Source organism: Bubalus bubalis, chromosome 2, assembly GCF_019923935.1.
Source record: "Bubalus bubalis isolate 160015118507 breed Murrah chromosome 2, NDDB_SH_1, whole genome shotgun sequence".
NCBI classification, from domain to species: domain Eukaryota; kingdom Metazoa; phylum Chordata; class Mammalia; order Artiodactyla; family Bovidae; genus Bubalus; species Bubalus bubalis.
The window spans coordinates 2,589,223-2,608,427 of NC_059158.1; the positions used below are offsets into that span (position 1 = coordinate 2,589,223).

Here is a 19,205-nt window from a genome sequence, read left to right on the forward strand (position 1 = left end):
CAAAATAAGGGAGTGCTTGGCCCACGCTGATGGCCCCTGGAAACCTGCTCGTCTGGGCCGCGTTTGTTGAGAGCGCCTCAGCCCCACGAAGGATGCTACAGGCAGCAGCAGGTGGCGACCGCTCCGCAGCCGGCAGAGGCGTGGTGAGGGCGCATTACATCACAGAGGGACCTTCTGTGAGGCAGGGTCCCTGCCCGGTGAGGAACAGGCAGAGGAGAGGCTGACCAGAGGCCCCGGGGACAGGGACGCACGCCGGGTTCAGTGAGCACTGGTTCCTTGAGCAGAACACCTATCTCTACCCAAGAGCATTCCTCCTGGAAGGCGATGAATTTCCAAAAGCAGTCTCTTCAGACTCATCTCAGGGGACCACGCAGGTAGGTAGAAAGCAGGCCGTGGGGCGGCAGGGGCAATGGAGAGGAAGTCAAACTCCACCCCTGATTCACCCGAGACCTCCACTTTCACAGGCTTGGCTTATGGAGCCCCCATGCTTTGAACAAAAGATTCCGTTTGAGCAAGGGTTTTGTAGCTTGACAAGAGTTTTAGAACTACTGTTACGGGGAGCAGAGCAGACATAGACATAGAAGATGGCAGAGAGACCACAGAAGGCCTCAAACTCAGGCTTTCACGTCAGGTCAGCGGGGACTCCCTGCACTTGATCTTAGCCAAAAGGCTGCGAAGCGATTGGTCAGCGGGGAATCCCTACATGACAGAGGAAATCGGAAATCCCGAGTTTCCTCGGGAGGCACAGAATGGTGAACACGGAGTTTCAGAGACTAACTCTTAGTTACAGGGCTCAGGACAAGGACCAGAGCTGGGAGATAAAACTGGAGCAGCAAAGGCTCCAAGGATCACATATAAGAAAGTCCTGAACTAGAGGGAAAAGAGAGGGAAAGATGCAAGGGATATTGCAGAGAGAGAAGATTCCAGACACGGTGCCTAATGTGATTAGGGGATAGAAGCAAAGTGGAAGTCCCAAAGTCCATTCAGGTTTTCAGTGGAATGACTGGCCAGTGTTTGGTCGTGAGCAGGTAGCGCTGCCCTAGTAGAACAACACACCCTGGGCGGCTGCAGCAACACGAGTTTGTCTCTCGCCAATCTGGAGGCTGGAAGTCCAAGACAAGGTGCAGGCAGATTCGGTATCTGGGGGATGGGGTTCACTTCCTGGTTCAGAGACAATGTCCTCCTACAATGGGAGGGATGAGGGAGCTTCTGGAGTCCCTGTTTTAGGGGCAATAATCCCACCCATGAGGGCTCTCCGCCTCATGACCTCACTGCCCCCCAAAGGCCCCACCCCCTAACATCATCACACAGGGCATCAGGTTTCAACATTTGAACTTGGGGGACCAGGCATTCATCTCTAGGAAGCCAGAGAGAGAGACTCGGAGAACTACAAAGTACTCCATTTGGGGCCTGTGGGTGATGGCAAGACACAGCGGGCACTGCTTATAGGCAGTCAGTCAATCCATTGATTCCCACCATCATTTCTATCGATATTTCAGCACCCAGGACTCTCGACTCAGCTTCCTCATTACCTGGCTCATTTCTGTCTTCAGTACGTCCCATGGAGCTAGCCACCGCCACCTCTCACCTGAACTACACCCCAAAGCACACCGACCCTTCTCTGGTTTGTCCTTAGGGCTTCCCAGGTAGCTCAGTGGTAAAGAATCTGCCTACAATGCAGGAGACAGGGGTTCAGTCCTTGGGTTCAAAGATCCCCTGGAGGAGGCAATGGCAATGTGCTCCAGTGTTTTTGCCTGGAGTATCCCATGGACAGAGGAGCCTGGCAGTCTACAGTCCATGGGGTCTCCAAGAGTCAGACACGACTTAGCAACAAAACAACAATACAACTTGCCCTTCCATAGTAGCCACGTGATCTTTTTGGGCTGAAAATCTAATTTATTTTACCTCTTTTTGCATTTGCATTAAGAAGGAACTCTAGATTAGGAAATGGTTGTTGGTTCCAGGCTCAAAGATCCAAAAGGCAAGATAAAGCTAGCCAACTCTTCCCCCAGCCTTGGCCCCAGGGGGAGCTAAGTGGTCTGGAGCCCGCAGCCAGCTGGAAACCCCTACGCTTTCCTGACCTGCCTCTCCCAGCACTGCCTGCTCCCCAGAGCCACCAGGAGGTCACAGAAAGCCAAGAGTCGCTCCTTAAGACACAGGTCAGGAAGTGAGGGCACATTTATCTCTGTACAGAATGCAGGGCCTCCTCCAAGCAGGCGTGAACCAGTCTTCCTGTGGATGAGTCAACAAACACCTGGAACCAGTCTCACCACTGCCCTCTCTGAATCAACCCCCACCTGCTGCCCACGCAGGGCTCTGCACACACTGGCTCCCTGATCCAAAACCCACGTGGCCCCCGCTGCCTGCACTGGTGCCCCGGCCTCAACCAGGACGCTCCTGCAGCGTGGGAGACTGTGGTTCCCAGGAGGGTTCTGATGGATAAGACAGGGAGTGAAGCCATAGCCCTTACGTCTCTCTCACATGCCAAGCATGTCATGTCCAGCACGTTATCTGATCTTCCCATATTCCCCTAAAGGCTTAGTCCAGTCACCTTTGACACTGAGACTCAAGTAATCTGTCTAAAATCACATCACATCATTACCAAAGCGATGGAACTGTAATTCAATGCCAGACCTCTTGATTTTTTTTTTTTTTTTTTTTTTGCATCATGTGATCCCTGGCCATCCACATCCCTTTCCTGAGCATTCAAGAGCTTAAAAAATCTGACTCTTAAATGGGTGCCTTGTTTTGTACACAAGTGACACCTTAATTTGTAACAGTTAAGATTATCCTCACAACACTTAGTGTTTTGATGACTTCAGTATACCCGTCATCCACTTTGCCCACCAAGCCTTACACACACACACACACACACACACACATACACATCTTAGGGATCAGGCTGCTCCTCTGCCATTCTTGACACACAGCCGTCTCCACACCTAATGGTGTGTTTCTCCGGGCCCTCTGCCTTGGGCCTGCCATCCACTCTCCTCACTGAAAACACGCCTCTGGGCCCTGCTCCCACTCCCCCAGGCTGGGAATGAACCTGGTCCTAGGCTCCAACTGAACACCTCATTACTGCTTCCTCATTTTCTGAACTTTTGTTTAAGACGTTATGGGTGTGTCTGTCTAATAGAGCATAGGTCGTTTGAAGACGAGAACTACCTTCCTGTCATCCTTACGTACCCCAGCCTATTAGAAAAGATAAAGAAAGCCAGTGATGGAGACAATTCTTATGGTGTGATGTGGACACAATTCCATGACCAAAAATGACAGCTTTCCACCCTCCTGATGGCATCCTCAGGTCCTTGGCTTGCTTACTCCTTAATATATTGTAATACTTCTTGCACATCGCAGGAAAGCAAGATACCGACATCTATTGTGGAGAGGAAGAGCAGGCCTGACAGCTGTAGGCACGTTTTCTTTATCATTTTCAAGGCGATGCTCCTTCCGACGCCGTGCTAATGACGCCGGCAGGCCGAGCACAAAAGCCAGGCTCGCTCTCCATCCGGACCTCAGGAAAAAGACACGTCCTAGGAGCCTCTGTTCTGACCTGGACTCTAGTAAATTCCTTTTATCGGGACTGTACTTGCAGGTGGTGATCAGAGGCCGCAGAGACCACGGAAGAATTTTATGGCATTCCAGACAGGACACAGGCCAGCTTGGAGGAGGAGCAGCAATAAGACTTGGCAATACAGGGAGGGCGTGGAAGTTATTTCCGAGGAGAGACAATGGTAAGACCAACTGAACTGGTTCTGGTGTAGGAGGGCAGAATTCTTAGAGGGGCACCTTTTATATCAAGACAATGATTTCACTGGTCTGAACTCAGAAGTTGTTCAACACCAGCATTCTGAAAACCAAGCTCTCCTCTTCTTCTGGTACCTTTAAATCTTCTCCCATCCGGTGTCTCTAAATTAATTTTTGTGTAGCCAGAACTTCCATTTTATTGCAATGGCTACTTTCGTGTCTCTTACTGCTGTCTTTAATAACTTTTAATGACCTAAGAAATAGTTGGCTGAGTTCCGTTTTCCACTTCCTCCAAGGCCAACGATGGTGCATCCTACGCCCTGTGTGTACAAATAGAGGAGGCAGCGTTCATTCTCCCTGCCTCATCTTCACCCCAGCATGCCTGGACTCTTGACAGGGCAAAACAGAGTGGGAAAGTGGTTTTCTACGGAAATAGCCGGCAAGTCCAGATGTTGCGAGAGCTCCCAACCTACAGAAGTCATCTGTCTGTTGCTGCGTGTACTTCCTTGTTCAGCACCTCCCATCAGCAAATCATGGGGCAGGGTGACTCATGGTGGACAGCCACGAGTGAGACAGACCATCTCAAGGAGCTCTCCTTCTGCAAGGGGAACCAGGCAGGTGCTCAGATCTCTCCACGACACAGGTAGCAAGAGGTTGACACCCCAAGAGAGGCAGACAGGACTGTGGAAGATGGAATGAGAGAGAGATTTCATCCCATCGGGGAAGACTTGGTGGAGGTCCCAGTCAGTCTGGGGGATGTCGAGTTTGCAATCAGTTTGCAAGCAATTCAAGTGCAAGGACTCACAGGCAGTAGGGACATGGGCCAGAAATCAGGAGGAAGAGGGTGTGTCTGGGAAGTAAAGAGCCCAAAGTTATGATGGGAAGAGTTCATTCTCAGTTCCCCAACCTCTGTTTTGACTACAGTAAGCCCACTGCATATGAATCTTCAAGTTTCAAACTTCTCAAAGTCGTGAGCGTGCGTCCACATGTCCAACCACGAAAGTTTGTCCGTGTGTCTGACTTGCGTTGTCGCACGCCTGCACCCTCTCCAAGCGGCTGTGCTTTTGTGTACTTTACATGAGCACAGTAGACAGTAGCTCTGTTTCAAGCCCAGGATGTCCAGAGCAAGCAGAAAAGCAGTAATGATGCGGCTGGTGCTACTGTACTTTTTAAGGAACTGCACCATAAGCTTTGCTGCTGTTGTTCAGTCGCTCAGTCGTGTCCAACTCTTTGTGACCCCATGGACTACAGCACGTCCAGCTTCCCTGTCCTTCACCATTTCCCGGCGCTTGCTCAAACTCATGTCCATTGAGTCAGTGATGCCATCCAACCATCTCATCCTCTTGTCATCCCCTTCTCCTCCTGCCTTCAATCTTTCCCAGCATCAGGGTGTTTTCCAATGAGTCGGCTCTTCACATCAGGTAGCCAAACTATTGGAGCTTCAGCATCAGTTCTTCCAATGAACATTCAGACTTGATTTCCTTTAGAACTGACTGGTTGGATCTCCTTGCTGTCCAAGGGACTCTCAAGAGTCTTCTCCAGCACCACAGTTCAAAAGCATCAATTCCTTGGCACTCCTTGGTGGTGGTTTAGTCGCTAAGTCAGATCTGACTCTTGCAACCCCATGGACTATAGCCCGTGAGTCTCCTCTGTCCATGGGATGCTCCAGGCAAGAATACTGGAGTGGGTTGTCATTTCCTTCTCCAGGGCACTTGTTAAAAACATTTTATTTCTGGGTTCATTCTTTATACATTATTTGTGTGAGAGGTATTATAAACCTATTAAATTATAGTATCTATAACCGATTGTGTTAGTTGGGTGCCTAGGTGAACTCTGTTGGAGTTGACAAACCAAGAGGACTCAACACACCACCTGGACTCACACGTGCGCTCTCAGAATGGAGCACCTTCCGTGTAGGACTCACTGGGGTGGGGTGCCTTCATCCAAACCCATGTGCAGCTGGGGCTGTTCATTTCCCAGCAGAGAGTCTTCCTCCTGCAGCTGAGATCAAGGACTTCTGCCTAGGCAAAGGTGCAACTCGGTGTTTAAAGTGAAAGCTTTTTTGGTTTGTTCTTGTTTATTTCAGATTTTTAAGGTACTACCTTTAGTTTCTTTTTTATTTTAAAAGTACAAAATTTCTTCTAAACAGTCATTTATATCCCTGCCACCCAGCAATGATACGCTTCATGTACCAAAATTCTCTTTTTAGTTAATGCAACTAATTCAAATTAATACCTGCATACTGATTTTTTGTTACTTGCATATTTTTTTAAAAAACACCTAGACATTGGTAGTCGTGACTTTTGGCATTATTTTCTCTTTAAGTAGTATACTGTGGCCTTCTTTGACATACACAGCTACAGTGCCATTTTGGATTTCTGTAGTGTGTTCTATCTCCTTATTGACAGATATTCAGGTTATGTCCACTTTTATACTGCTTTTGGAGAAGGAAATGCAACCCACTCCAGTATTATTGCCTGGAGAACCCCAGGGACAGAGGAGCCTGATGGGCTACTGTCTACAGGGTCGCTCAGAGTCGGACACGACTGAAGCGACACAGCAGCAGCAGCGTGCTGCCTTTAGATGATGCTGTGATAAACATCCTTGTATGTGCACCCCTGTGCATGTATCTGGACGTTTTTCCTAAATATAAATTTTTAGAAGTAGAGTTACAGGGTCCAAGAGAACACAGATCTGTTTAATCTGTATCAAACAGATGTGTTTAATACAATTGAACACACCTTTAATGAAGGAAATTAAAACATAATTAAGAGAATTAAAGGCATGTTTCACTGTATTAACGCACACAGTCCTTAAAATTTAACACCAAGTGGTGTAAGTGTTGGCCTCATCTCACTTCAGTTTAAATACTTCCCACCAATCATGTGGCCCCCCTCCCCATCCATACACCCCTCTTGAACCCCCGATTCTTGCAAGGCCTGAGCTATTGGCTAATCTCTTTAATCAATAAGAGACTCACTCTGCACGGCATTTAGTGACCCATTTGCAGGCACACTAGGATGATGGGTGAAGCCACAGGAATGGCGATGTAACACAGACCACAGAGGCAGGGAACTGCTACGAGGCAGCCCCCAACTGCCAACCCTCAAAGCAGCCCGTCCCCACCCAGGTGAGGCGTTCTCAGTTAGACTCCGTTTATCAGTGTGAAATATTCTTGATCTTTTATGAGCATAATCTCTTCATTAAAACAGTCGCCAGAATTTTCACTTTAGGGAGCTCTTCCCACTTGCCCTAGTACACCTTCTCTTGCCATCACAGAGAAAAGAAATGTCTCTGCCACCACGAAAACAGAGTTGGACCAAATTCTGCCCACTGTTGGGCCAAGTAACAGGTCCTCTGGCCTCTGTCTTCCTTTCTACTGTGCATTTCAACTCAGGATCAGTTCAGTTCAGTTCAGTTCAGTCGCTCAGTTGTGTCGGACTCTTTGCGACCCCATGAATCACAGCACACCAGGCCTCCCTGTCCATCACCAACTCCCGGAGTTCACTCAGACTCACGTCCATCGAGTCAGTGATGTCATCCAGCCATCTCATCCTCTGTCGTCCCCTTCTCCTCCTGTCCCCAATCCCTCCCAGCATCAGAGTCTTTTCCAATGAGTCAACTCTTCACATGAGGTGGCCAAAGGACTGGAGTTTCAGCTTTAGCATCATTCCTTCCAAAGAAATCCCAGGGCTGATCTCCTTCAGAGTGGACTGGTTGGATCTCCTTGCAGTCCAAGGGACTCTCAAGAGTCTTCTCCAACACCACAGTTCAAAAGCATCAATTCTTCGGCCCTCAGCCTTCTTCACAGTCCAACTCTCACATCCATACATGACCACAGGAAAAACCATAGCCTTGACTAGATGAACCTTTGTTGGCAAAGTAATGTCTCTGCTTTTGAATATGCTATCTAGGTTGGTCATAACTTTCCTTCCAAGGAGTAAGTGTCTTTTAATTTCATGGCTGCAGTCACCATCTGCAGTGATTTTGGAGCCCCCAAAAATAAAGTCTGACACTGTTTCCACTGTTTCCCCATCTATTTGCCATGAAGTGATGGGACCAGATGCCATGATCTTCGTTTTCTGAATGTTGAGCTTTAAGCCAACTTTTTCACTCTCCACTTTCACTTTCATCAAGAGGCTTTTGAGTTCCTCTTCACTTTCTGCCATAAGGATGGTGTCATCTGCATATCTGAGGTTATTGATATTTCTCCCAGCAATCTTGATTCCAGCTTGTGCTTCTTCCAGCCCAGCGTTTCTCATGATGTACTCTGATGGCAACCCCCAAATTACTTGGTCCACTGAACTCAAACTCTGTCACATTGTCAACCACAAGCATCACACCCTGCCGCATCGTGGCAAGCTGCGGGAGTGAGGGGGGGGTACGTGGGAGCCTGGGATCTTATATCAGCCACAAGCATCACGCCCTGCCGCATTGTGGCAAGCTGCGGGAGTGAGGGGGGGGTACGTGGGAGCCTGGGGTCTCCTTGCAGCTCACTGAAGAGAAAAGGCTTGTTACTCTAAGTGCTGAGTCAGATCCTTACAAATTTCACAAGAGGACAGAAGAAAAAGATAGTCAAGTCTTAAAAATTTAGCCTAAAAAAAATAGATACATATGAATATATGTAACGTAATATAACTTTTAAAAACCTAACCAAAATGAGTGGCTACTGACTTTTTCTTTCCCTGAGTTTGATGTTTAAATTATTACCTTCCCAATGTCAAATTTTATCTTCTATTATCCCCTTACATGTAGTGGGTATTCAATAAATGTTTATTACAGGGGACTAAATTTAATACACTAGGTCAATATATTTCATGCATTTCTAGTGGTTGTTTATAGTTGGAAAACAATATTAATGACAACCATCTCAGTGTAGAGATAATACCAAAGACAGCAATCCTGACACACTCAAGGTGAGTTATTAAATTCTAATTTTACCAAAACCAATATCACAAATTTGTAATAACTCATCCACCTCTTAGAAGGGAACAATGATTTGGGAGCAAAAGTGGATCAAGAAAATTGATATTCAAAGACAGGGGTAAAAAGATACGTATGTGAAATGCCGGCTCCCTACAGTGAATAGTCAAAAGCTCTCCTACCAGAAAATAATACTTTGAATTGAGAAGCATTCAAATCAGAGTAAATTTCTAACCCAATTAAATTTCTCCTCCCAGGCGCCTCTGTCCCAGAGCAGCGTGGCAGCTGCTAACACTGTCGTTCAATAAACGTTTCTCTAATGGAAAAAGATAAAATAACAAACTATATTCCAACATGTGAACAAAGGTTTCTTCTCAAAATGTTAGCTTTGCTTGTAGTTGCTGGGATTTCCATGCCCCCCCCCCCCAAACTGGTCTGTCTCCTAGGAATTAAGATATTACTAGTAAATACTGGCAAACGTATCAGTAAATATGCCAGTAAGTAGTGACACAAAGACATGAAACATGCTCTTGTACTTGTATCTTCCTATCTTCTTCACAACACACTGGAAGGACAGGGAAACAGGAAACGATCAATTCAAATGCCTGCAAGTGTCTTTGAAATCGAGAAGAACTATATTCTAGAAGCCCGGTTTTCCACTGCAAAGCTCTTTGCCACTCTCTTCTTTTCCAACTTCCTACTAAGCCCTACACATCGCTCCTCGGTTCTTACAGTTCCTCAGGTGACTTCCCCTGGAGAGTAACCAGACCTGAGCAGACAGAACTCAATAAAGCACGGTCTCTCCACGTTATACACTTGGCCTTTAAGAAAAGCATTTCAGACACAGATTTTCTCAGAAGTGGGAAATAGTCTATTATTTTTAGTAAAACAACTTTAGCTTAAATATCATCATAGAAATCTTTTGAAAGATAATGATCTTCAAAAACAATTTAGAAACGCTACAAGAGTCCATGCCACCGTGAGCACCTCATCGGGTTCGCCCAGAACTCTCCTAATTTGAAGACAAAAAGCCCCAAGTTCCCTCAGGTCCGAACAATCGGGGACAATCAGTCAACCTACTATAAGCCATCTTTGAATGAAAATATCAGAAAAGTCAGACAGCTTCATTTAATGAAATTAAAAAGCCTTTTTCTGTATTAAATAAAACAGCCGGCGGGAATGACGCAGGGAGCCCCACCTACGCTCTGTGACAGCCTCGAGGGGTGGCATGGGGCAGGAGGTGGGAGGGAGGCTCAAGAGGGAGGGGACGTATGAATACCTATGTCTGACTCTGTTGGTGTATGGCAGAAAGCAGCACAACACAGCAAAGCAATTATCCTCCAATTAAAAATAAGTAAGTTTTCTTAAAGCCTTTTTTCAATGTCCTGCTGTATATAAAGAAGGGGGCTGAATCAGTCAGGGTTCGGTCAGGGTCCAGGCAGGAGACAGATGGCACAGCCAAACGGGGTAATTTGAAAAGAGTTTCATTAAAAAAAAAAAAAAATTTCCCTGCAGAGCTGTGGGCGGAGCCAGGGAAACCTACAGGATGCGTCTCGTGTCTGGGGTGGCCGGAGACACTAGCACCTGGAGAGGTGGGGCGGGGATGGTCTGCAGAGCCTGGAGACCCCTGGGGTCCCCTCCCCCTGCAGGCAGGGGCTGGCTCCACACTGCCTGCGCCCACCCTGAGCAGGGCTTGGCCGGCAGTATCAGTGCCTCCCATTGGCAGGTCCCCCTGGACGGCAGAGGAAGGGGTCCTGTGGACGGCAGTCCGCCACCCTCAGCATTCTGGCCACTGAGCAGAGTGGACAGCAAGTCTGGAGGGGCCCAGAGAGACGCAATTTTAAAAATGGAAGAAATTTTAGAGCACCCTTTTGTTCTTGCTCAGTTGCTAAGTGGTGTTTGACTCTCTGCGACCCCACGGACGGCAGCACACCGGGCTTCCCTGTCGTCCACTGTCTCCCGAAGTCTGCTCACACTCGTGTCCACTGAGTCAGTTACCATCATCGAGTAGCCATCCACAAAGACGTGGGATGGGCTGGGGCAAATATGGCAGCCTGACACACCCTCAGGCAGTGGGGCGCGGTGGAATCGTCCCTGTTTACAGAGAGGACATCTGAGAACTCCACTCACACTCAGCAGGAAGACCCTCTTGCCCGTTCGTAGGGGGTTCCCCGGGGGCAGCCTTTTGCAGCCCAGCTGCTGTGGGGAGCGTGAATTGAGACAGAGCAATGGTGTCAGCAACCAACTCATCCCTCTTCACGCCATCTAACCAAGTACTCTTTGCTTTTTCCAAGCCCAGTTTTGTTTTGGGCTCTATCCATCCTTATCCTTCAGCACTGCCAAAAGAAATTAAGATTTTTCAAGTACCTCCTTTTGATACTGCGTTTAGTGGAAGCTCTGACTGGTCACGGATTCTCCTTCTTGAATTTTCACTGACAAACTGCTTCCAGCTGCCCTCTCGGGTGGGAGGCCACCACAATAAAATGCAGTGTTAGCTGGGGATTTCAGCTGCCACCTGGGGGCTAGAGGTTCTCAGTGGCTGCTATTTAGCAAGGCCGGTGATGAAATGGTGACAAATGGTGTGTTGGCTTTTTTTTCTCGAGTCTGTGGTTTAGGACTGGTTGGTTTCAATCTTGCTGGCTCTTTTTTTTTTTTTTCTGTTACCAATCTTTTCCACATTTAAAATCCGTTACTGCCTCCCCTACGGGGATATGGCAGCAAGCTTGGTGCTGTCGACAGAAGCCATTTGTTGGTGAGAAGGTTCATGTGTTTAGACTCCTGGCAAGTACTGATTTTTAGAGTTAATCCACGCTACAGAATTTGTGTTTATTTTCTTATTTTCTTTTTCAACTCACAAAATAATTTTCCTTCAAATTGTTATCACCCCACTGACATGAAATGACCTAGACGGTTGCTTCGTTTATCTCTGCTCACAGCCGGTCAAATTAGGCTCGTTGGCATCTGATTAGCCATAGACGGGTCCGCATCTGAGCCCCTTTTACTCTCCAAACATCCCTGCCGGCCTCCCTGGCTGACGGGTCTTCGCTTCGGGCTCTGCCCCCTGGCAGTCACCCTCCTCCCCACTCAGAGCCGCTTCTTTTATTACATTTCTTTGCACACTTAAGCCCTTCTTCAGTAATACTGTAATTTAACATGTCGGCCTTGACGAAAGTCCTCCAAGCTGTCCCGTATGTCATTTAATGTTCCGTGACTGTCATTTTTTTATCGGAGCGTCGTTGACTTACGATGCTGTGTTAGTTCAGGTGTTCAGCGCAGTGATGCAGTTACACACGTTTCCTGGCCTTCCGCTGTGGCCAGAGCTCTGGAGGCTCCCTGGCACAGCCTTCCACCTGCATCCTTCCTGGTTCTAGAATACTTCTAACCTGCGCTGATCACTGGCTGAGCTACAAAATGGAAAAAGGAGGGGAGCTGGGCAGAGAGGCCATTGAACTAAACCGTCCAAAGGTCGTGAGAAAGGACGGTCTCCGCTCCACGCCTGCTGAGAGGCCCCGGACTCCCGCTTATTAAAGGGGAAGGAGGTCAGAGTCACTGGAGTTGCGACGAGGCTGGCAGAAGATGTCTGGTGCTGGGGTAGCTTTCTGCTTCTAGCAGCAGAGAGAGCTGAGACCATCTCTCCTTCAAAGAGACGTCGTGGGCTCAGGGCCCCTTCTGTGCAGGTCATATCCTGTCCACCCCAGCCCAACAAGGCAGGCACCATTTGAAGTGGAGAAATGATTTTTCTACAGTCCAGAGCCATTGGGGTATAATCCACGGGCAACTTAAACTGTTTGCACCACATCCGTGTCTCCAGACCATATATCCTTTTGCCCATCTATCCAGACAATGGCAATCACATCACATTATATACATGTATCACATCAACACGTGCGTGCATGCTCAGTTGCATCCAACTCTCTGTGACCGTGGACCATAGCTACCAGGCTCCTCTGTCCAAGGGATTTTCCAGCCGAGGAGAATGGCATAGGTTTCCGTTTCCTCCTCCAGGAGATCTTCCCCACCCAGGGATGGAACCACGTCTCTTGCATTGCTAGGCATACTGTTCACCACTGAGCCCCCTGGGAAGCCCGTGATACACCTTAAACTTACACAATGTCGTAAGTCACGTAGGTTTCAATTTAAAAATAAAGCTAAAGCCCAGACAGAGTAGGCTTGCTCCTGGGTCATTCACTCCTTCAGAGGAGGGAACAGTTGCCACACTGAGACAGGGATCTGACAAAAGCGCTCTTTCGGTCGATGTGCAGAAGGCTTGGTCCTTACACAAAATGAGTGACCCCATCACTTTTAGACCACAAGGGTCACAGGCTAGAGACGGTGATGTAGGTGACCTGAAACATCCAAAGATCCCAAAGCTGCTTTTCTATTCCAAAGGCATCAGGTGACTTGTCTTCCAGCAAGTGTATTTTTCTGATGATGTTTGATTGAGTCATTTTAGAGTAAACCCCAGGAGTCTGGAAAATGGTCAAGGTGATTTCTGGGTGGCACAGTGAACCAACCCAACCTGAGATGATTAAACTTGTCTGATCATGGAAACCTATTTTTGTGTTTTTCTGAGGCTCTGTGACAGATAATGTACCGTGTGTGCTCCCAAGTGACAGAAGGGAGTGCTTGGGGAGACAGAGCTCTGTGGTTTCAGTAGTGGCTCCAAATGTCTTCCTGCTCAGCAAGTCAGTTTTGAGGTTTTGTTCGTGAACTGAACGGATGGAACACACAGGGGCTGAAAGTGATGAGTCAGGGACACAGCTAGCATTGGTTCCCTACGAACAGGCGAATCAGCCATTGCGCATCTGCACCACGTCTGTCCTGAGAAGGAGGGACAAAAAGGCACAGGTTTTCTGACCTCAAGGCTCTCAGGGTCTCAAGGACCTTGACGGATGGGGATGGAGAGGAGCTGGGAGTGAGCTGCCACTTTGGGAACTGAACCCTGCAAAACCCAGGGGATGTCTGCACACACCTCCTTTCCACGTCAGCTCTGCAGGTCTGCCCCAGCCCCCACCAACCATGAGGGCCCGCGTGGTCTCTGAAAGGACCCTGGAGCTGGGCTCCCCCAGCCGCTGCAGTTGAGCCCCCCACTCCCCACCCCATCCTGGCCACCTGCCTCCTTGCACAGTCTGGGTCACCGCCCTTCCTGCTTTTCAGGTTCTGTTTGGCAAATACGCTGGAAGGGCATTTCCAGAAAATGTGCTGTGAATGTTTGGAATGGTGCAGTTACCCGGGACAGAGGCGTTTTCTCCTTCACTGCGTGTTCACAGTGTGTGGGCGTGGGCCAAGTGTTACTTGGGTTGTCTGACCAGGGCGTTTAGGTGTGAGCGCAGCAGAGCTGGTGTCCCATGTGTCTGGAATGCCACACTTCCGGTTACACAATCTGGACGGTGCTTGTCTTCTCCAAAACCACCTCACACGTTTGGCTTCAGCAAATCCTGTAGGTCCCTAAAGCCCCCAGGTCTCTTTACATGAAGTGTTGCTAAATCACGAATCTCCCATCCTATCTTCTTCTTTATGAGTAGTTAAGCCATAAATTGTTTCTACAGTAGTAAAGGGTGCCAGTGCGTTAGACTAGTCTAACCAGCAACATGCCTTCAAGGGAATCACTACGACCTAATTCAAATGGTGAGAATTCCAGGGAGTGGGTCAGGCCTACCTCTAAAGCATGTGTTTGGTGAGCAGAATGGGATTTTGAGATTTCTTGTTTGCTCATTGGTTGGTTTACCGAAGTATATTTGATTTAATAATATTGTGTTAGTTTCACATATACAGCAAAGTGATTCAGTTATTTATTTTTGCTCAGATTCTTTTCCCTTATAGGATTTTATATAAGATACTGGATATAGTTCCCTGTGCTATATGGTAAATCCTTGTTGCTTACCTACTCTATATATAGTAGCGTGTATCTGTTAATCCCGTACTACTCCTAATTTATTCTTCACTCCACCTGCCTCTCCCTTTGGTAACCATAAGTTTGTTTTTATGCCTGTGAGCGAGCCTGTTTCTATTTTCTTTGTATATAGATTCATTTCTATTTTTAGATTCCACGTATATACAAGTGATAGAATATTTGTCTTTGTGTTACTTCACTTGGTATCTAATCTCTAGGTCCATCTATGTTGCGACAATCGGTGATCCTTTATTCTTTTTGATGGCCAAGTAGTCCTCCACTGCACACACACACACTGCATTTTCTCAAGCCCGTCATCTGTCTTGGATGCTTAGGTTGCCTCTGTCTTGGCTGCTGTAAACACTGCTGCTATGAACGTTAGTAGTGCTAGTCATTCGGTCGTGTCTGACTGTGACCCCGTGGACTTTAGCCCGCCAGGTTCTTCCGTCCATGAATGAAATTCGCCAGGCAATAATACTGGAGTGAGTTGCCATTTCCTTCTGCAGGGAACATTAGTTTGCTCATATCTTTTTGAACTAGAGTTTTCCAGATGCATGCCCAGGAGTGGGATTGCTAGATCATACGGTAGCTCTATTTCTAGCTTTTTAAAGATCCTCCATACTGTTTTCCCAGCAGCTGCACCAATTTGCATTCCCACCAGCAGGGTAGGAGGGTTCCCAGAAGGACAACTTTGACTACAGCTCCTTCTGCCCACTGTCCTTCCATCCCAGATTCACAAGACATTTCTTGGAATATTACCTCCTGCAAAAGTTAGCATGTAAGAAATTCAAAGTTGTGATAAGCTGTGAAGGGGAGGGAGGGAGATGCTCGTGGTTATTTCTATGGGGTATCAAACACAATGGGACCGTTTTATTTTATATCCTCTAGTATGCATGAAGTACTACATGATAAAAATTTTAAACATATAATAATTTTTAAAGGAATATGTGAGTTGGTTTAAAGTGGGGAGAAAATGCTCATTACTTTTTTGAGTTTTGAGTGAAAATAAAAGGTAACGGAGAAAAATGAGGAGAGAGAAAGCGTTAAATAAGCAAAAGGAAGGGGAAAAGATGGAAGACGGAGAAGGAAAATGAAAGAATGAAAGTGATCAGAAAGATGCAGGCTGGAGTTGGACTGGGTGTTGGCAGCTGGGGAACACGGGTGGAACAGAAGATGGGGTGGGGAAGGTATGGAGGACACTTAACCCTACAGGTTGGGAGATGGGGCCTCGGGAGCGGCCTCACACCCCCAAACCTCGGCAGGTCTTCCTACCCGCCGGCCATCGGCCTCAGCCCTCTAAGAGAGCCACCTTCCTCCGTGGTCCAGACAGGGGCCTGTAGCCAGGGGGTCCTGCCAGGCCTGCCTCGCAGCCCTGAAACCCACAACCCAGACTGGGACTCGAACCCACCATCTTTATTAAAAGATACTTTTATTATTTATGTGTTCACGGCTGTGCTGGATCTTCCTTGCCGTGAGTTCTTCTCTCCAGTTGCAGCAAGCAGGAGCTGCTCTTTGCTGCGGTGCTCAGCCTCCTCATCGTGGTGGCTCCTTTTGTTGCCAAGCAGAGGCTCTAGGGCACACGGGCTTCAGTAGTTGCAGCAGGGTAGTTCTGGCTCCCGGGCTCTAGAGCACAGGCTCAGGAGCTGTGGTGCATGGGCTCGGGTGCTCTGCAGCACGTGGGATCTTCCTGAATCAGGGATCAACCCTGTGTGTCCTGCATCGGCAGGCAGATTCTTTACCACTGAGCCACAAGGGACGCCCAGACTCACTGTCTTCCAACAACCCCCTCCCTCACTGTCTTTTAATTGATATCACACACCTGATCTCAGGATTTACTGAAACTCAGGTTCCTGATATCTCATTGCAGGAAGAATTCAGTGAGAGATAGTGACAGGTAACAGGTGGATTTATTCAGAGAGAAACACTCCCCAGAGTGTGGGCCATCTCAGAAGGCAAGAGGCCCTGAAATATGGTGGGGGGGTAGTTTTCATGGACTGAGTCATTTCTGAGGCTAATGAGTAGGAGAATGATTCCAGCTATTTTGGGGAAGGGGCAGGGATTTCCAGGGCTCGGGCCATTGCCCACTGCTCGGCCTTTTATGGTTCGCCTTGGCACCTGTGGGCGTGTCACTTAGCCCGTGTTCTACAGCGCGTGTATAATGAGGCCCAAGATGCACTGGAAGTTGAGTCTTCTGCCGTCCTGGACGTGATCAGTTCTAACCGGTCATTGCCGTATCGACAGTGGCGGTGTCATTCTTTAACAGGCCGTGCCCTGCCCCCTCCCCTCCTAGTCCAGCTCTGTACAGATTCTGCATAAACAGTGGGTGTCCCCATGTGACTGGTTTGTCCATCCTTCCCTCCCCCAGGGCCTCAGCAGCAGCCTGGCGCACTACAGCCCACCAGAGCCGGACCAGCCTGGGAAGGAAGAGCGACTCCCCCCCAGGGAAGCCTGCAAGGTAGGTGTGCGGGGCCTGTGTGGGCCTGCCTCGGCCACTCGGGGACGCCTGACTTCAGGGAGAAGGCACGCTACCCTCTACCCACCCCCTCGTCCACAGTATGGCAAAATCCCATTGGTGTTAAAAAGTGACATTTTCAAAAAATGAAACTGTAAAAATACACTTGACTCAGAGAGGTAAGTAAAAAATATAAGTTCTGTTTAAAGGGAAAAAAAAAAAGGAAGAAAGGGATTCACGAGTACAAACCAGTACAAATGGGTGGTCTACACTGGCAGGGAGTATGCGAAATGATGATTTTTTTTCAACTGCTGTCTTCAAATCTTCCTTCCTTGTCTTGTCTTGACCCCTCGGGCTGAGCACACAGCGCCTTAGTCTCTGGTTGTAAAAAAGTAGCCTCGTTCTGGTCATTAAGATTCTACTTCAGGTTTTTAAAAGTCAGGCCAGGCTAAGCTGAAGACGGACTTCATGTCCGTTCAAGGAGTTTCCCCTGCATCCATCTTAGGGGGACCTGTAGCCCAAGGGTCCTCTGGGAGGAGATCGAGGCCACTTTGGCCCGGTGCTCCTCTCCCTCACCCCTGCTGCTTCTCACCCCTCAGGGCTTTGTGGACGAAGGAAGCAAAAAAGCAAAAACCAAGACAATGTATTTAAAAAGCAGAGACATTACTTTGCCGACAAAGGTCCGTCTAGTCAAGGCTATGGTTTTTTCCAGTGGTCATGGATGGATGTGAGAGTTGGACTATAAAGAAAGCTGAGCACCGAAGAATTGATGCTTTTGAACTGTGGTGTTAGAGAAGACTCTTGAGAGTCCCTTGGATTGCAAGAAGATCCAACCAGTCCATCCTAAAGGAAATCAGTCCTCAATATTCACTGGAAGGACTGATACTGAAGCTGAAACTCCGATACTTAGGCCACCTGATGCAAAGAGCTGACTCACTAGAAAAGACCCTGATGCTGGGAAAGATTGAAGGCAGGAGGAGAAGGGGATGCCAGAGGTTGAGATGGTTGGATGGCATCACCAACTTGATGGACATGAGTTTGAGTAAACTCTGGGAGTTGGTGATGGACAGGGAGGCCTGGCGTGCTGCAGTCCATGGGGTCACAAAGAGTCAGACACGACTGAGCCACTAAACTGAGCTGATTTTTGCCATGCGTGTTCATGGACACTGTGAATTCTACCCACAAATCCCCGAGGGCTCTGGATCAAGAACCCCATCCTGGAAGATTCATTGTTCCGGGGAACCCTCCCCTGACAGCCTTCCTGCCTCTGCTTGTAGGTCAGCAAGGGGAGAGGCGAGGCGGCTGCACGGCCGGTGTGGTGGCCTCTTAGTGAAGCCTGCGGCTCCCTGCAGACTGGAGAAAAATTTGAAACCAATAGTCCTCAGCTTTGAAACATGCGACTCTGAGACGACAGAAAAAGTGCCCTGAATGACCTGCTGCTGTGAATTCATTTTCTCTCCTACATTCGGGAAAATACACTGGAATCAATACCCGAGAAACTGTTAACATTGATGGGCTCTGAGGAGTGGAGATGGGAGCCTGGAAAGAGGGGAAAGGAATTACTATTTTTGCTAAATTCTTTTGTACTATCTGAAAAATAATAATAACAATAAAATATATTTTGTTTATATAATGCAAACAAATGTTAAAGATCACCTGAAAAGTTTTTCTGAAGGAAACTAGATGTGATTTTAACTGATCCAAGGTTAGTGAGGGCAGCTTTCTAAGCATAAAATTTATAAAAGAAATGATGGGGAAGGTAGGTTTGATTATGCAAAAAGGTATGTCAAACAGTGATATCACAGACAAAGCTAAAAGAGAAAAGTGACAAGCATGAAGAAATATTTGCAATAAAAATTACTGTAAAGGAGCTAACAGTCTTGCAGCAACTTTATAAATCAATGAGAAAAAGAATAACACGCTTCATACAGCTGTTTTGGAGTTTTAAGTATCCCTCTTCCTTGTTTTTGTTCTTGATTCACCATCTCCAGAGAACAACTGGGTAGCAAAAGGGAGAAGGAAAATCCTAAACGTACAGATGAAATCCCAGGAATCTGTGATGGCTGAGGCCACATCACTTCACTTTTATTCCCAGTCCAGGTAAGGTTAGCTTACTGACCACTGTTGCTTCAGGCCACATAAGGCTTGGAGGATCCTGTACCAAAGTGGACCAGAACTTCCTTCCAC

The 19,205-nt window shown here is 47.8% G+C and overlaps 1 long non-coding RNA gene across 1 annotated transcript; it reads left to right on the forward strand.

Annotated features, from left to right (window-relative positions):
* The first annotated feature begins 228 nt into the window (after positions 1-228).
* LOC123328728 lies at positions 229-17,159 on the forward strand. Its single transcript, XR_006543760.2, has 3 exons — positions 229-374; positions 3,599-3,737; positions 16,932-17,159. It is a non-coding gene; the product is annotated as an uncharacterized LOC123328728 (long non-coding RNA).
* Positions 17,160-19,205: the final 2,046 nt, after the last annotated feature.